At 43.9% G+C, this 17,454-nt stretch overlaps 1 pseudogene; it reads right to left on the bottom strand.

Moving 5' to 3' along the window:
* Window positions 1–16,531, bottom strand: part of LOC106498494 (olfactory receptor 4M1-like) — a 44,633-nt pseudogene extending 28,102 nt beyond the window's left edge.
* Window positions 16,532–17,454: the final 923 nt, after the last annotated feature.

The raw sequence follows: 17,454 nt of genomic DNA on the forward strand, positions 1-17,454 counted from the left end.
ATTTCATTTTTAATCAAAATTTTGTAATCATATTTGTTATAAGTAGGCCCACACATTAAAAAAGATATTTTTGTGTCAGGCAATGAGACCCGTTCCCCCCAAAACCTTATGACCCAGGAGTCATGCTCTGAAGTTATGAGCTCTCTCAACTGGTAGAGGGAAGCAGGGTGACTAGCTTGAGTGAAATGCTCTATTTTTGAATGACTCCATTTCCTAAATCTCAAAATATCTTTGTCACAGTAACTCCTTAAAGTATTCTCGAGAACATCTAATCACACTCCCTTTGTTATTCCCTGCAGTGTAAATTAAATGTCACTCCATTTTATGTAAAGGCAGAGATGAAGATGAAACTGATCTTATCAAACTGTAGACAACTTTGGTGCACATGTCTGTGTCCAATCTACCTATGTAGATGTCCCTTTCTAGTCAATGGAGAGAATAAGTTATGTCAGCTGAGGTATCTTGAGGTATCCTGACTAGTGACCAACGAATGCTCCAGAAGGACTCCTGTATTTCCCAATCACATGTAGGTGCTTCAGCTACTCCAGGCCATCTGAAATGGCATCAGCTACCTATGTGTGGGCAATTGAATCAGTTCCTGAGTGTAGATTTTGGTCAAAATTTAAAACTGAATCAAGAATAAATCCTATGTAATAATTGAAAAATTGTCACCTCTGCATCCCACCATGGGTGGGATAGATGCGGCCTTATTTTAACTTTCTGAATTTTTGTCAAACAAGCTTGATGTGCAGTCAGTAGGCATCTCCAGGGATGAAATACAACGTCCTCTTGAAGTGATGGTTTCTTCACCGACAATGCAGGTACTGCAGAGCAGGAGAGTGCAAAAAGCAGCTCAGTGAGGTCTAGCTTTGACAAAATAGTAACACAAACAACACAGTTCTGTAATCAATTGACCATGTTTCACTGCAGCTGGAGAAGGAAAGAAAGGGAAGCCAGGAGGGGATTAGCTGGGAAAGACAAGAACCAGCATCTCTTCTGCCTCAATGAAAACCCTTCTGCCAATGGCTTGGGAAGAAGTGGGATAAAGAGTGAACTTTCTTGTGGAAAGGCTCACGAACTCTGACCCTTTCCCCAGCTTACCCTTACAAGATTTCTGATTCACAACTGCTGGCAGTAATCCTGACACTGTTCCTGGCTGGCAGTGTTGCTGCCCCTAGGCGCGGAGGCTGGGAATTGTCCTGGTGGGAAGCCCAGGGGTTCTTGCTTGTAGTGGTACCTCCAAGTGGCAATATTCCAAGAGGGGTCCAGAAGTGCACTGACTCCTGCAGCTACAGGAAACCAGGGAACCTGGTGGCAATCACATCCTTGTCAAGCTGGACTGCAGGAGTGCTGGCAGAGTGAAAAGTGTTCCTTGTGGTGGTGGGGCTCTCCCCTGAAAAGGTGATGATGACAATAAAGTGATTTCCTGCAGAGCTGCTGGAGACACATAGTTCCCATGTGTTTAGAGTAGAGGTAAACAGGTATTATGGCTATAGTCACCTATATGGAAGATGGAAGAATGCAAATTACTCCTGGTGTATGTTTTCTCGTGCATGTATTAGAAGCTTACTGGGCGCACACAACACAACATGCTGAAATCCACAGGAGACAACCTCACATTCACAGCATATTACTGATTGCTTAACAGGACCGTGCAGTACAAAAGAAAATAAAGCTGGTTCAGGGGCCACTCTCTTTCTCTCTGACTGGTATGAATACAACCTCTAGTGTCAATATTTTCAGAAGGAAGACAGCATTTTAAATTGAAGAAATTATTTGAGGTGAATCAGAATATTTTGTGCTCATTTAATGACATAATTGCAAGTACAGTTTTCTGGCATGACTCAAATCCTTTCTTTCCAAGAAAACCACTAAAAAAATTTAATTATTCACCCAGCTCTGATCACCAAGGAAGTGTATAGGTATTTAGTGGACCTTATCCACAGTAGCAAGTGTGATACTGTCTCTCTATGGTTAAATTCCTTCACCTCAAGGAGGAAACCCTGGTCCTCAGTACACAGTACTCATACTACATGGCTTTTGGCCTGGATCTCCTCTGACCCCATACGGTGCACCTGATATCATGACACATAATAATGATTTTTGGCGTGTTTCTTCCAACCAAAGCACATTACATATATGAATGCCGTAACATAGTCCATCAAAAGTGTGTTTGGGGTTGTTTTTTTTTTTTTTTTTTGGAGGAGGAGGAGGAGGAGGAGGAGGAGGAGGAGGAGGAGGAGGGTGGGCTTGGAGTAAGGCAGTGAGAATATGTGTTGCATGCCTCAGGCCATGGAAGAGAGCTGGAAGTGGATGTAAGTTAGAGAAAGCAAAACCCAGCAGTCGTCTTCATACTGCATATAGGGAGCAGATCTGGGAACGAACTTTCTCTATAATGTAGGAAACAATCCTCTGAATGAACTATCCCCACAGCTGTAACTGGATTTTTTCCTGGGGTAACTTAGTGTGGACAGTCTGGAAATCATCACATTAGAGATAAATGAGGACATTAGACATTTGCCTGTGTAGAGACACCAATGGAACACCAGTAAGACTTTAGTGATGTCTATGCTGTGATCACAGATAACGGCTCCAAAACAGCAAACATAAGCTATCTCTTGCTCAGTGCCTATGTAACTTTTGGTACTATTCATCACAATTAGAGGTCTAAGATCTAGGCTAAACTAATCTCCATCTGGAATTCCAGTCTCTCTTCAATGAAGAAGCTTGTGTAGCTTTTCAAGCTTTGCAAGTTTGAATGGGAGAAGACTCAATCCAAAGTTTTGAAGTTAAGTATTTAAAACTAAACTAATCATCTATGTTTTTTTCAGTTGTCAATACAGAAAAGACTTTTACCCCATCCTGACATGGGTTTTTAAGATAATGTCATGTATTTCCATATTTTCATGGATTGGAAGGGAAGTTATTATAACAATAAGACAAAAAAAACAACCAAAATAAAATGACAATTCATATTTAATTTAAAATGGGTAAACAAATCCTAATTTTGATTTTCTTTCCAAAAACAGCATATTCTTCTTGCAAATCATGAGTGGAAAGTAAACTATGAGCATTACAAAATGTCAAAACTGTGAGAGGTATTGATTTCATCTAACTTCAAGTATTTAAAAGGGAGACATATTTGGCTGAATTTGTCACTTTGGGCTCCCCATCAAAGTTTAGCACTTAGAAACAATTTACCCAATGTTTCTGACGTATCTGTTTAGGAATAAGATGAATCACATGTGCTCTTTCTACTCCACTGATTACAAAGAAAGACTAAGTTGACAAGCTCCCGTGTACAAACCCTCTCCATGATTTGGACAAATGAATCACACCATACAAACTAAAAACACCCAACCAACCAAATAAAAATAGGGTAAAATATTCCCCAAAGTATCCATCACTCATTTTTGAGGTATGCCAGTTAGCCAGACCCTGATCTCAGAATTATAAGTTGAATCTATCTGAAAAGCAACATAGTTTATATCTGAGTTGTGTACAGAAATGCTGGCATTGACTCGGAGAAGATGAAAATTTGGCCACTTTCATGTTTACACATTACAGGTCACTGATGCAGAGGTGATTCTTTTCTCACCTTCTTCATCTAGAGTTGGACTCTGAAAGGAATGGAAGTGCAGATTCAACTTTGAGCCTCAGAGGTTTTTGTTCAGAATAGCATTTATAACATTTATTTACAAGCCACTCTTAGAGTGAGCTTCATGTACCTAACTGTAGGCATCTACAGCAGAAGTCATCCCGGGGTTCTTTTATGATCAGTCAATTTTAGTCGCTATAGGAATCAAGTCTAGCGTATGATCCATCTCCTCCTGGGGAAGGTTTTCTGTGCAAATGTAGGACACATTGCAGATACCTAAACTGTGAGGTTTATCTTATTCTTGAAAACACAAGCAGAATTTTATTGTCAGAAAGGAAATGAAGGAAAAGGGAGTATATAATTGAGGCGCTAATATTTATGTGTCTTCTTCCAGGGCATCTGGCATGATATCAAGTGACTATTCCAGATGGACAATGGTTTCGTTATAAATGCTGTGTTGTATCTGCCAACACTATGGCCATCTAAAATGGCATTGGACAGTTATAGAAATGGAATCTTTCCCAATATATCTCTAAATGGCATAAAATATTGAAAACAGTTTGTCATAATTTACTTTCCTGAACTCTGGAGAAGCAGTTTACCTCTCCATTTTAAGTACAGCAGGAAAGTAGTAGCCACATCCATCAGCTGGGACAGAGACCTCCAGCTCTCAGGGTGCACCAGGCTGAGCTCCAGAGGCTGGGCAGGAGTGATCCGTTGGTGCTGGGGTCTGCTAGAGGAGGTAGCTTTCTGACTTCCCTTAACACTGTTGTGACCGCAAGGTGGGAAAAGGAGGGTCAGATACCAGCACAGAGAGACACTCAAGGCATGTGAGGGGTTAATTGAACTAGATTTAATGAAGGACGTACACTCCAGACTGCACAGGGAGTCCCAGAAACTGTGAGGAGGGGTTGCCAATGGGAGGCTACTGGACAGATGGGTCAGACACCCAGGCAGAACTCACTTTGTGTGTCCTAAGGGCCCCTTTTACCTACTAGAGCTATTCCCTTATCTCAGCTATACAAAGCTGGAGCAGTTATTGGCTGTGAAACAGCTAAACATTCTTGACAAAATGGAATGTGCATGTCCGGCCCTGACCGATTTTGGTCAGTGTGTAGAGAGTACACTCCCGGGCTACTATCATGTACTCTGTCAGTCACCTGATTCCTCATCAGATCTTCCGCAGGTGTTCTCTCTACAACTGTGTATTTAACCTCACTAATCTTCCACATATTTCCACATTTCCTGGTTAAATTCACCATTTCCAAAGTCATTTATTAGGCAGACTATCTGGACATATGCATTTTCCACTACTCATCTTATTTTCCTCCTCCTGTAGCTCTTTGTCCTCTTTGTAGCTTTTTGTCTACCTATCTACCTATCCATCTATCACATGGCTAGTAGGTCTGTCCCTGCAAAACAGGGTCTTCAGTGGAAGAAACTGGGACTTAATGTACTTAATATAATATACAGATGAGGAGTGTATTTTATTTTTATTAGATTATATATTTTTTAATTTGCTTATAATTAAGAAAACTCCTTCCATGTCTCTGTGCAGCTAGTTCTCTAAGTAAAGCAGGTGGTAATTGATGGATATAAAATCTAACATTAAGCTATGAACTTCAGTGAAAATAGACTGAATATTAGAAAGAGTGATTAAAGCCCCAGGTGTCTGATAAGAGAAATGGTGAGGAAGAGGGAGCAGAAGGAAGATGGAGCAGAAAGTGTTCTACCTCAATGGTTATTATTGCTTTTCATATATATCCTGACATCATTAGGAGACAGTCTGGATCAATTTTCAGTGGAGAATGATAATAACTGTTATTCTTTAAGTTGAAAGGGGCTAGACTCTTTTAAGTGGTGACCAGTGATAGGACGAGAGGCAACAGGCACAAAGTGAAACACAAGAAGTTCCGTCTGAACATGAGAAAAAACTTCTTTGTTCAAAAGCCATCTGAACACAATCCCTGGAAACATGCTCTAGATGACCCTGCTTGAGCAGGGGGGTTGGACTAGATGGTCTCCAGAGGTCCCTTCCAACCTCAACCATTCCGTGATTCTGTGAAATATAAAGAAAGCCAGAAAAAACGAAATCTTTTTTTATTAGATGTTCTTAGAAATCTTCTTTTATCAACACTCCTGAAATCTCTTCAATTAGCCACACAATCCTTGAACACTTGAAGAAAATTATTAAAAGAGACATGACTTGTTAGGACTTCTTGAATTTTAATGAGTTCTTTGGTGGTGTTCATGCTGAGTCCCTGAACCTCAGATACTAAAGGAGGCTGACTAAACCACTCAAGGAATTAAAGCCAGAAGCAAACTCAAAAGTTTCTTTTTGTGTAAATGGGTGCTACTGAGACCCATTAGCAATGAAGTGTTATGGGAAATACAAGTTGAAATGCTCTTCCCTGTGGGGCTGATTAATACAGAAAATTGAAGGCACTGACTGCAAAGTACTTCCTAGACAAAGCAAAGGTACAAGTGACTATTACATCAAGTAAACCTGTAATGCTTTTTATCAAAAGAAATGGTCAAACACTAATGTCAAGCCCCTCAGAAAAGTGACCTTTTCCATCCTGAATTGCTCAACGCTCTTCCTTGGGGCAGTGTGATGGGGGTGTAGGTACAATGCACAATAGAGTACAATGATACAGCATCTCCTGGTTTCCCCAGAGAGTCAAAGAGAAAATGAGGCCCAGGTGCTGGAAGAAAACTGTGTCTTCTCAAGGCTTCAGTGACAGAAACAACAGCTGCAGCCAATGTGACAAAGACCTCAGTATGTCTGGAGGTCTTCAGCCTTTTCAAGGCCCTTGGTGGTCTCCAACACAAATTGTCTTACACTGTTCCATACCTGCTCCTGTTTTTTTATGGACTGTAGCTATCACTAATCTTTTATCTACCTTACCCTGACCCTGGGATCTCCTTAGCTTTACTGACATCTCACCATCCTCACTGGCCTGAAATAAAAAGCCATGGGCTTGCCGGGATTTGCTGATGCCTGTGACTGTCCCACTAAGTCACTGGAATTTTTCAAAGCCCTGATAATCATCCTTACTCACAGAAGATATCCTAGTCCTAAACTTGCTTTTGTCTTCCCTGGTTTAAACGTACATCCTAGCAGCAAACTGCCTGTCTTCATTCTTGTAGTGTTCTAAGCACACAGCTCTAACTATACTCCTTAACTATGACCCCATATTTCTTGAGTTCTCTGTTCTGCCCATAATGCACACTCTCCTACATGTACACAGCTCTCTCTCTGAACTCGAGTGTGCCCTGGTAACCCTTCTTTCTTCCTCTGTGCTACTGGGACCCCACTCCAGGAGGTTCATACATCCTCTATGCTCATTGAAAAAGGAGAGGAAAAGAGTAAGATTACCTCAGGGGGCATGAGCTTTGTCTGCCTCAGACAGCAGCATGCTATCACCATCTCCCAGACCAGGAAACATATATGCAAACTGGAAATTAATCCACCATCTCTGATTTGCTTAGGGGCCTTCAGCCATGCTTACCTGTTCATCTTCTGCCCACATATTCTGTTCTGTGCCTGGGTTCAAAGCGTAGTTCAGTGTGGTGATTCACTGAAGACCTGACCTACCACTGTCTGTCTCACCACCTTTCTCTCTAACCCTCTATCCCAGCCCTCCACACTGTCTAGCACTGTCCCCAATTTTAGCTCACCGTCTCTTCAAAAGAAGCCTTGCGCTTCCTGGATTTTCTAGTGCTTATCGCAACCTTCCTTACACTCTCCAGAGCTTTTAGGTTGTGATGAATATGTAACCAGTATAAAACAGATAATTCTAGGGGAATTTTGAAGTGCAGAGTCTTGCAAGTTCATCTGTATCTGAGTACTCATATTAGCAGTAGCATATGAGGCTGCAAGTGCCTAGGTAATGATATCAGAACCAATGAGGAAAAGGTGATTAGGGCCAGGTTGTTTATTTGAGAAGAGTCTGAGCAGAGGAAAGGGGATGCAAGGGCAGCAAAAAGGTGTGTCCAGAAATGCAAAAATGGGGAATAAAATATAAAATCAAGTAAAGGAGAAAGGAGGGTAGGAGCTTCTGATGGTAGGAGTGCAGAAACTTACAGATGATAGTGAAGCTGACCTGTGGACACAAGTCCACCAGAATGCCCTCAAACACCCGGCTGGACTCCCCTTCAGGTCTATTTCTGAAAGGCTTCGTGTGGGATGGTGGGGTAAAGAGGGATAGTCTTGCACCCTAATACTAAGCAATAAGCAGAGAAAGGATATAGGATTGTAATTCAACAATAGAGATACACGATTCATAAGATTTAAGACTAAGAATTAATAGCTTTATAATTGTATGCTCTAATGTACTAATCCTATAACTAATTCACTGATAGTTGTGTGGTTTTAGATCATGATTTCATTGATTTATTGACTTTGTGTTGTTTATTTCATCAATTTATTAGTTTTGTGTTTAGATCATTTCATTGATTTTAGTTTTCAGGCTTGACTTTTGTTGATTTTGATTGTTGATTGTGTTGTTGATTTTTTTATTAGTTTTAGGGATCTGTTGCTTTATCATTGTGTTGATTTATCGGTTTTTAGTAGTGTCTTGCTTAACAATAAACACCATAAATTTTTGAATCAGTTGTGTCTCAGGTCTCTGATCAAAAGGAGTAAAGTCAGACCTCTCTAATAACAGATACACAGATGTAGAGTCTCCTAAGGGAACCTGAAATATATGAGTTGAGAGGAGTTACCCCTGTGTTCTCTCTCCAGTCAACAGAAGGAGACAGGTGGGATGAATCACCTTCTAGGTGCCTTTTTCTCATGGACAGGCATTTTTGATGCCTGGCTTATATGTAGACTCTGCACCTAAATGTGAACATCCAGATATCTTCATCTCCAACTGAACCCCTTCTCTTAGGATACCCTGCAGATCAAAGGATCCCACTGCTGGTGGAAAAGAAATTGCTGAAAGTCTTTAGTCCAACCTCAGTCCTCGATCAATCTGGCTGTGATATTGTCTAGTCAAGTCTGGAAAATCTCCAAAGATGGCGATCACAGAAACAGGGGTTAATGGTTTCAGGGTAACACTACCTTCCTAGTGGATTTTTTTTTTCCAGTGTCCACTCTGAAGCTCCCAAGGTGCAGTTTGTGGCTGTTGCCTCTGTTATACTATTTACCATTGCTGAGAAGAGTTTGGCTCCATCAACTTCAGGTAGTTGTAGGCTGTTATATTTCCCTTAGCCTCTACTTCACCAGACTAAAGCAGCCCAGTTCTCTCAATCTGTCCGTACAGATCACATGCTGTAGGCTTCTGACCATCTTGGTAGACTTTGTCTGGACCCTCTCTGGTTTTTTGACATCCCTCTTGGACAGGAGGGCCTGCAGCTGGGTACAATATTCCAGATGTAGCCAGAGCATCTACTATGGTGAGTAAAAGGGGGATAACTTCCCTTGACCGGCTGGCCACACTTCTCCTAACATATACCAGTATGCAGTTTGCCTTTCTTGAAATAAACATGCACCATTGGCTCATATGGCATCCATCAGAAGTTCCATGTTCTTCTTCTGGCCACTACTCAGCCATTCAATTTCCAGACTGTACTGATGCATAGGGTTATTCTCCTCCAGGTGCAGAACTTTGCACTTCTTGTAAAACTGAATGAGTTTTGGGGTTTTTTTTGGCCAAATCCTCATGTTCTTTAGGGTCCCTCTAGTCTGAATCTCAGTATGCCCACTGTTAACATATGCGTGCAGATGGCTTTTCCTGACTTGCGACTCCTCTAACAAATTAACAACATGAAAATTCAGGATATTGCAGATAAAAAAAGAGAGTGCTAGTATAACAGAATTGCTGATCAAGGTAGCAATTACCAGGGCAGCCATATCATAAATACCAAATAAATGTATAAAGTCAGCAAATCCAGGCCAACGGGGAAGGGATAACAGGAAAAAAAAGGAAACATAAGGGTAAGCAAATCCTGTGATTGGTGCTGTTCAGGGGTCCCTGCTGAGCAACCCTATACCTGATCAATGAAGTGTGGAGCAGGACAATAAAACTGTAGTTGTTCCACCTCTGACTTACTTCCGTGGTCAGGGAGAACCTGGATGTTTACCTTAATGTCAGCAAGGGAGCACCCAGAGGGATGGACCAAGCATCAAAACTTCCTAACCTAAGCCACTACCCCCAAATCAGTCTCTTCTGCATAGCTGATGAGAATACACCCTGTCTCATCATGCAGGTTACTGGCGAAACTATTGAATGATACCAACCCCAGTATGACCCCTCCAAGCATTACTGACCACCATAAATACAGAATCACAGAATGATTGAGATTGGAAGGGACCTTTAGAGTTTTCTAATTTACTCTTTACAAAGATGTTATTACATGCCAGCCTGCATTTAAGTAAACATACTTTATTTCCTTTTTTTTCCCCCCCACATGCGGTTGCTTATGCATTGTATATGTATGGCTACCTTTCAGAGTGGCTTTGGCTTTATCTGTCTTCAGTTCTCTCATAATCATGCGTGTAGGTGCTCATTATTTTACTTATCTTTCTACATTGTCTCCACTTCTTTAAAGATTCTTCTGAAATATTGATGCCATGGATGGGATTCAGTTGCCTAAACATAGCTGTCCAATATCATTTGAGATGCTCTAGTGTCTCCTGCCTGGCCTTCAGCTGCAGATCCAGAAGAGCACAGATTATGAAATTCCACAAGGGGAAATGCAAAGAGCTTCACCTGGGAAGGAAGAACCCTTTGCAACAACACATGCTGGGGACTGAGTAGCTGGGGAACAGTTCTGAGGGAAAGGAGATGGAGGTCTTGAGAAAAGGCAGCAAGCTGGACATGAGTCAGCAGTGTGCCTTGGCAGCAGAGATGGCCAACAGCATCCTGAGCTTGTATGAACAGGATCACAGCCAGTAGATCCAGGGAAGTGATTATCCCCCTCTAATGGGCACTTGTTAGACTGTATCTGGAATGCTGTGTAGTTTTGGGGTCCCCAGTGCAAGAAAGATGTTGATCAGCTGGAGCAAGTTCAGGGGAGAGCCACCCAGGTAACAGGGGGCTGCAGCACTTGCCCTGTGAGGGGAGGCTGAGGGAATTGGGTTTGTTCAGCCTGGAGAGGAGACAGCTTTGGGGGGACCTAAGAGCAGCTTTCAAATACCAGCAAGGAGATTATCAAGCAGAAACTAGGTGTTTCACAGTGGTGCATGGTGAGAGAATGAGAGACAATGGGCATAAATTGAAACAGGAGAGGTTTTAAACTGAAATTTTCACAATGAGGTGATAGGCGCTGCACAGGCAAGCATGGGACTCAGGACAGTACAGCCCATAGAAGAGGGGTTTGCTCTGGGGTGCTCCCCAAGAGTTATGGAACCCCAGCTGTAGCACAGCTGGAGTCACCAAACTGTGGGGTTGCTGCAGCCTAGGGGCACATCCTCCAATGACCCCATGATTACTGAACAAACCAGTCAACAAAGGGGAAGGGACACCTGCTGGAGATTATGTGACACCACAGACTCACATCGTAAGCGTCCAGACACTGTGGAATTTTCCTACTGGATGACCTGTCGGTGAATCCATACAAGAGTCAAAACCATGCAAAAGTCAAACTGTACAAGAGTCAAACTGCAGGGGCAGCTCAAACAGGTAGGAACCACACATGGGGTTATCTGTTGACACACGCACTGTTACTGACTGAGTTCATACAACTGTTGTGTAACTATGGTCTGGCATTATTTGACTGGATAGCAAACTCAGTCCAGGAGTAAAGGAAAGATAAAAGAAAGTAAACCACATACCTCTTCGTCTGGACTCAGAGTCACCGTCAGCTGGCCTGCGGACCTGACAACCCACCCATCAGTGGGGACGCCTCTGATAACTGCCAGGGAAGACATGAATCATCCCTGCACACTCGAGCATGGTGAGAACAATCTGGGGAAAACTACCAGAGGGGTGGCCCATAGGGACAAGGAAAGGGCAAGAGCGGTTACTGTACCGTGCACCCATGGTTTGACTGTAGAACTCTGATATGTATATATTCCTTTCTTTGTAGTCCTGCTGTATGTCTAGCTTTACTATACTTCTAGCTTTGTTATACTTGTAGTTTGTAAATGTGTAGAACCTCTTATCTTTAACGAACTCATATACTTGACTAATGATGATCTCTCGAGTTCAGTGCGACTAACCCCGAATTTGAAAGAATCCTGGATGCCCCTCTATTGACACGTCACGTGAGGACAATCAAGCACTGGAATAGGTTGCCCAGAGAGGTTGTGCAGTCCCCATCCTTGAGGTTTTCATGACTAGACTATATAGAGTCTGGAACAACCTGGTACGACCTCATAGCTGACGCTACTTTGAGCAGGAGGTTGGACTAGAGACCTCACAAGGTCCCTTCCGTTCTGAATCATCCTATGATCCTGTGAAAGGAAGTGACCTTAAAATCAGCATCCTTGTCATGTCCCGTTAACCTTCCTGTCCCTCGTCCCTTCTCACTAGCTCTGATCTCTTTTAGCAGGCTTTGTGTTGCCCTTGATGACCTCATGATGCTGTCCTCCTTGCTGCTTGGCAATCAAGTTGCTGTAATGGAAGTCACTTCACAATCAATGTCCCACCTGTCTTAGGTTTATCTGGTTCTTCCTTTCCTCTCCAGTCAAGCTGTCATCACTGCTGGGCAGGCTTTGTGATGCACCTGATGATATCACAAAGCTTGCCTGCTGTTGGCCAGTCAGGTTACTGTAACGGATGTGACCTCACAATCAACATCCTACTTGTATCCCCTTTACCTGATTCTTCCTTGCCTCTCGCAGCATTTTCTTTGGTCTGAAGGCTTTGTGAAGCACTTCATGAACTCACAATGCTGACCTGCCTGCTGTGAGCCCATCATATTTTTGTCATAGAAATGACATCACAATCAACATGTCAACTGCATCGTCCCTACTTGCCTGTCTCTGCCCCCTCTGACTGTATCATTATCTCAGCTGTGCTGGTTTTGTGATGTCCTTGAAGACCTCAAAATGCCATCCTGCCTTCTGGTGGCCAGTCAGGTTGCTGCAACAGAAGTGACCTCACAATCAACATCCCAGCTGTGTCTTGCAAAGACACTCCTGGGCAGAGTGTTAAAAAAACAAAAAACCCCAACCCCCCTAATTTATTGGGAGCTTCTGCAGAGGGTAACACTCATGTGGGTAATCAAATCTCCATCAGGCACTGTCTGGTTGGCAACAGGAGTCTTCGTTGCAAACATTCTTGTAATAGCTTTTTTAGCTGGATCAGATGAGACTCATGGAACTGTTATTCAGGCGAATTCTCATAATGCAGCTGGCCTGTGGTCCTATGTGACTACTCGAGCGTATGTATGATCCATTTCTGTGGATTAGCATGAACTACCTGTAAAACAACTCCAGACTATCTTAACTATGTAAAAAAGACTGTCTTACATGACCATCCCTGCATCTGCAGTTAGTATAATAGTTATACAAACCATTTAACATTATCTATTTACAGTTTGGTCAGTTCCTCGATCTACTGCAAGAACTGCCTGGGAAAGTCACTGGGACTGCCAGGTTCTAAAACCTGGGATGTTAATCAACACGTCAAAGTATACCAATAGTGTTCAGCAGTTGGTCTATGCACAGCAGGAGCGTCCTGAGAGAATCTTTGGAAATGTCCAAAAGCCCCACCTGAAGAGCTCCTGTAACTATTGGTGATTTGCTTTGTCGGACGCTGGCTGGGAGTACCTTGATCACCTACTCTCAAGTCAGCCCAGTATCTCCTCTATGTAGACAGTAGCTGTGGAGTTCCTTGCCTATCCAGGGAATTGATGGCTAACTGTGCTGAGAACGCAGACAATTACAGCCCAGACACCCAGCTAGATCACAACTGTAACTAAAGGGCAAAATTTACTTTCCTCTTTGCATGACCTCTATAACTTAAATTTCATAGATTTCCCCATGCTTGCCACTAAGCTAATGTCTATGTTCCATGGGATGCTTGTTGCTGTAAAAAGTCACTGAAGGTGAGATGCAGAATATACAAAATACTTCAAAACAGACTATCAGGTACAAGCTCTTTATGAGACTGGTGTTTAATTAGGATCACGGTGGTCTACTCAATCCTTAACTTCAGACTAGTGATGGGAAAGCACATCACAAGAAGCAAATGGCTCTGACTGCACTGTGTGATGACGCTCAGCTCCAGTGAACTCGGCCTCCCTTCTGCCACCCAACAGACAGGACAGCCTGACCCAGAGCCCTGGGGACAGCTCATATGGATGTGAATGTGCCACTGCAATATGAAAATCATGTTTTTGAGCACTTGCCTGCAGCAAAAAGCTGTGATTTCTTTTTTCCATGAAATAATATTTTTATAAGATGTCATTCAAAACATTGTGTGTGGTCTGGGAATACCGACAGACCCAAGCTATTACAGGGAGGGGATGAGGGCTCTGGGATGTGGTTGCAAGGGTTAAGATTATGTGGACCATCGCTCCCTGAACTCCTTTTACAAGAGGCAATGTCAGGGCTGTCCCTCCTTCCCTCTGCAGCTCCTGCCACCTCCCAGCCTTGCTCTCCTTGCCCGGGGTGAGGTATCAAATCCTGTAGTCTGCTGCCTGAAGCATCTGCCCCTGCCCTGGGAGTGACTGGAGCTCCTGTGGTTATGGCTTCCTCAGAACAGAGGTCTCTGCTCACTGCACTATGAACCACAATGGTGCCCATGGAGGCATTGGTGTTCCTTATCCCAAGTTGCTGCTCACTGGCCAGATGTGCCTATGAGGCCCTGTGTCATGGCAACTGCCCATAATGGCAGTGCTGTGTCTGAAGTTGGCCCTGATGCATCTGCTAAGCCAGTGCTGAAGGGAAAAAGCTAGCGAGGCTAGCTCATGTTCAGAGGCTTATGTTTAGAGGGATTGCATCAGGTGTGTAGGGCTGCCCCACTGTGGGGGGTCAAGGCTCATCATGAGCCATTCAGCCCTGCTGCCCTGCCCCCCTGAATGGCACTGCTGGCATGGGAGCTGAGCCCCATGCGAGTGTTAGCAGACAGACATCCTCCCAGGGTCTGTGCCAACAGAGAGGCCATTCAAGGCTGTTTCCTTCCAGTACAGACACTGAGACTAGCAGGAGGACAGAGCTGTCCATGTACCAAAGGGCTCGGTTAATGGCCAGTGCTGGCAACGGCTCATGCAAGGGGCTGTGTGTCTGGCAAGTGCCCTGGGGCGGCTTTCCCAGTGTGTGCACGGATCAAGGGGTGCAGACTGGATTCCTGTCTTTTGTACCCTTCATGTCTTTTTTCCCTTCCTCTCCTGAGGCCTGGATCTGCGAGCACACAAGTGCTCCCTGGCTCCCTAGCAATTCATAGGGCTTAGCAGAAAGCTGGCCTTTCTCTTCCCCTCCCCTCCCCTCCTCTCCCCTCCTCTCCCTTCTCCTCCTCTTCCCTCCCTTCCTGAGTAATATGTGAGCAGGGCTATGCTGAGATATCACCAGTGGTCTTTTTGAGCATGGCCAATAAGACGGGTTAGGAGACCAATACGGTCAACGAAGCAGACCATCAGGGTGAAGCCACTGGAGAAGATCATTGCCCACTTTTGGGGAGAAGACTTTGAGGACCTCAACTATGTTACAGAAGTTGTCCAGCTGTTTGGGGCCACCTAGTAAGAGACATATGATGAAAAATCTTGGGTGAAGGAGTGGCTGAAGCCCCTCACCCAAGAAACAAGCGCTAAACCAGCATGGAGCTGCCGGTTTATGGCACTTATATAATGGAGAGGTCTGCAGATGGCCATGTAGCAGTCATAGGCCACAATGGTGAGGCAGAACATTTCTTCTGTTCCCCAAAAATCCATGAACGAGAGCTGGGAAACAAAACTCAGACAGGAGGTTACCTTCTGGCTTTATAGTCCGTCCACCGGCATCTTAGGGGCTGTGATGGGCAAGTACCAGACATCCAAGACAGCTGGGTTAGCCAACAGGAAGTATTTGGGCTGCACGGGGGTCTTGGCAGATGATGACGAGATGGGAATGTTGTCCAGAAGGATGGCAAAGTGGAAAGCGAGGAAGACAACAGAGACAACAGACTGTACCTCATGACATTAGGTTAAGCATGTCAGAGCGAAATAGTGGTGCTGTTCTCAGTCAGCCCAGTGAATGGTCTAGGACAGCACGCATGCACAAGCAGGAACTGTAACAGGAACACTGGGTTGGGAAAAGATTGGATGGAGTCATTGGGTAAGGCCCGGAGTTTTCCTGAGGTAATCAAAATGAAAAAAATGGGTTTGATCATAGCTCCCTATGAGGATGAGGATGAGGAGAGGAGAGTGATGAGGAGTTTGGACTGAGTCAAAGAGGAACAATGCAGGAGGAGAGAAGGACAAAGAGTGGAGATGGGAGGCCATGGTAAGGGGAAAAATTCAACTGAAAAATGGAAATAGATTGACATATGTACAGCACCAAGGAGAGGGAAAAATGTATTGTCCCACCAAACACCCACTGACACTCCAGGCATCTGTTTCATCCTCCAACCAGCCACCCCTCAGCTGCTCTGTAGTATGTCAGAAGTGTAAAGACATGTATGGAGGGGAAGGAGGAATTGCCAACGCTGAGAATTCTCTCCCCTAGTTTTACAAAACTCTCATGTCCGTATCTCCATGGAAGCTAACCACGTAGCTGTGAAGAGAAATAGGCACATCCCAGGCATTACTGGCATGGCCAAGTGTAGGCATCTACTGCGAGGATGGAGCAGAGGGGGATGAATCACATCCTAGGAGTGCCTGCTTCTCTCTGCAGAACATCAAGAGCATCTGGACAATGGCTACATCTACTCTGGTCCTATTCTATTCTTATTGATGGCTTTTCCTAATCCCTCCCATATTATTTACAGTTTCCAGTGTTAAACATGAAGAATTCCCACCAGTGTGAACACTGGCGACCTTACTCACCTCATACACAGACATTACTCTCTTTTTAACTTTGCCAAAAGTCTTCCACAAGCAAAACAAAATGTTTCACTCTCTTGAGACAGAGCTAGGATTAAAATCCCACTCAGAGAAAAAAAATGCCTTTTGCTCCATGTGCTAAAAGTGTAACTCCCAGTGATACTATGTGTTTACTGCAAACATGGGACTAAATCACTAAATTACTCGAGCTGGGAAACAGTCTATATTCAGGCAGTTTTTAGGACTCTGGGATAAATGCTCTCTGCATAAAAAAAAAACAAACAAACAGTGCCACTGCATATTATCCACCTGTTATTTAGGGACTAGTAAAAAGATCTAACTTAAGACAATGAGAAATATCCTCTTTGCTCCAAATCTAGAAGCTCTCAGCTGTGCAGGTTGGAGGCCATTACTCCTTCTCCTGTTCCAGCAGGAGGATAAACCACTTCAGGTTTCTCCCAAGGCAAAGTTTCAACAAGATTCCCTCCCATGTCCTGAAACTCATCTACCACCATGCCTGAGAGCTTCAGACACAGATGTATTGTGGAGCTTCAGCAGATATAAAAACTGAGCCCAAGGCTGGCAGGTCTATGGTGAATTGGACAAACTGTCAGAATGATGGTTGAAAAGGGATCATTAAAAATGGACTGGGCAGGGTGCTAGCATAGCTGTAGCCCTGCTGAAAAAGACTTGGGGATAATGGTGGTTGCCAGGCTGAATATGAGCCAACAGTGCACGCTCTCCCCCACTCCAGGGCTGAAATAACCTCATGCAACAAGACAGACTGCAGGACGACTGAAAAACGACTTTTTTCTGCAGCTTTGCAGAAAAAGGCCTTAAGTTCCTGGCGAACAAACTGAACAAGAGTTACCAGTGTACCCTTGCTGCAAAGCAAGCCAACCATATCTGGGGCTGTATTGGCAGGAGTGCAGCCAGCAGGT

Source organism: Apteryx mantelli, chromosome 27 (assembly GCF_036417845.1).
Source record: "Apteryx mantelli isolate bAptMan1 chromosome 27, bAptMan1.hap1, whole genome shotgun sequence".
NCBI classification, from domain to species: domain Eukaryota; kingdom Metazoa; phylum Chordata; class Aves; order Apterygiformes; family Apterygidae; genus Apteryx; species Apteryx mantelli.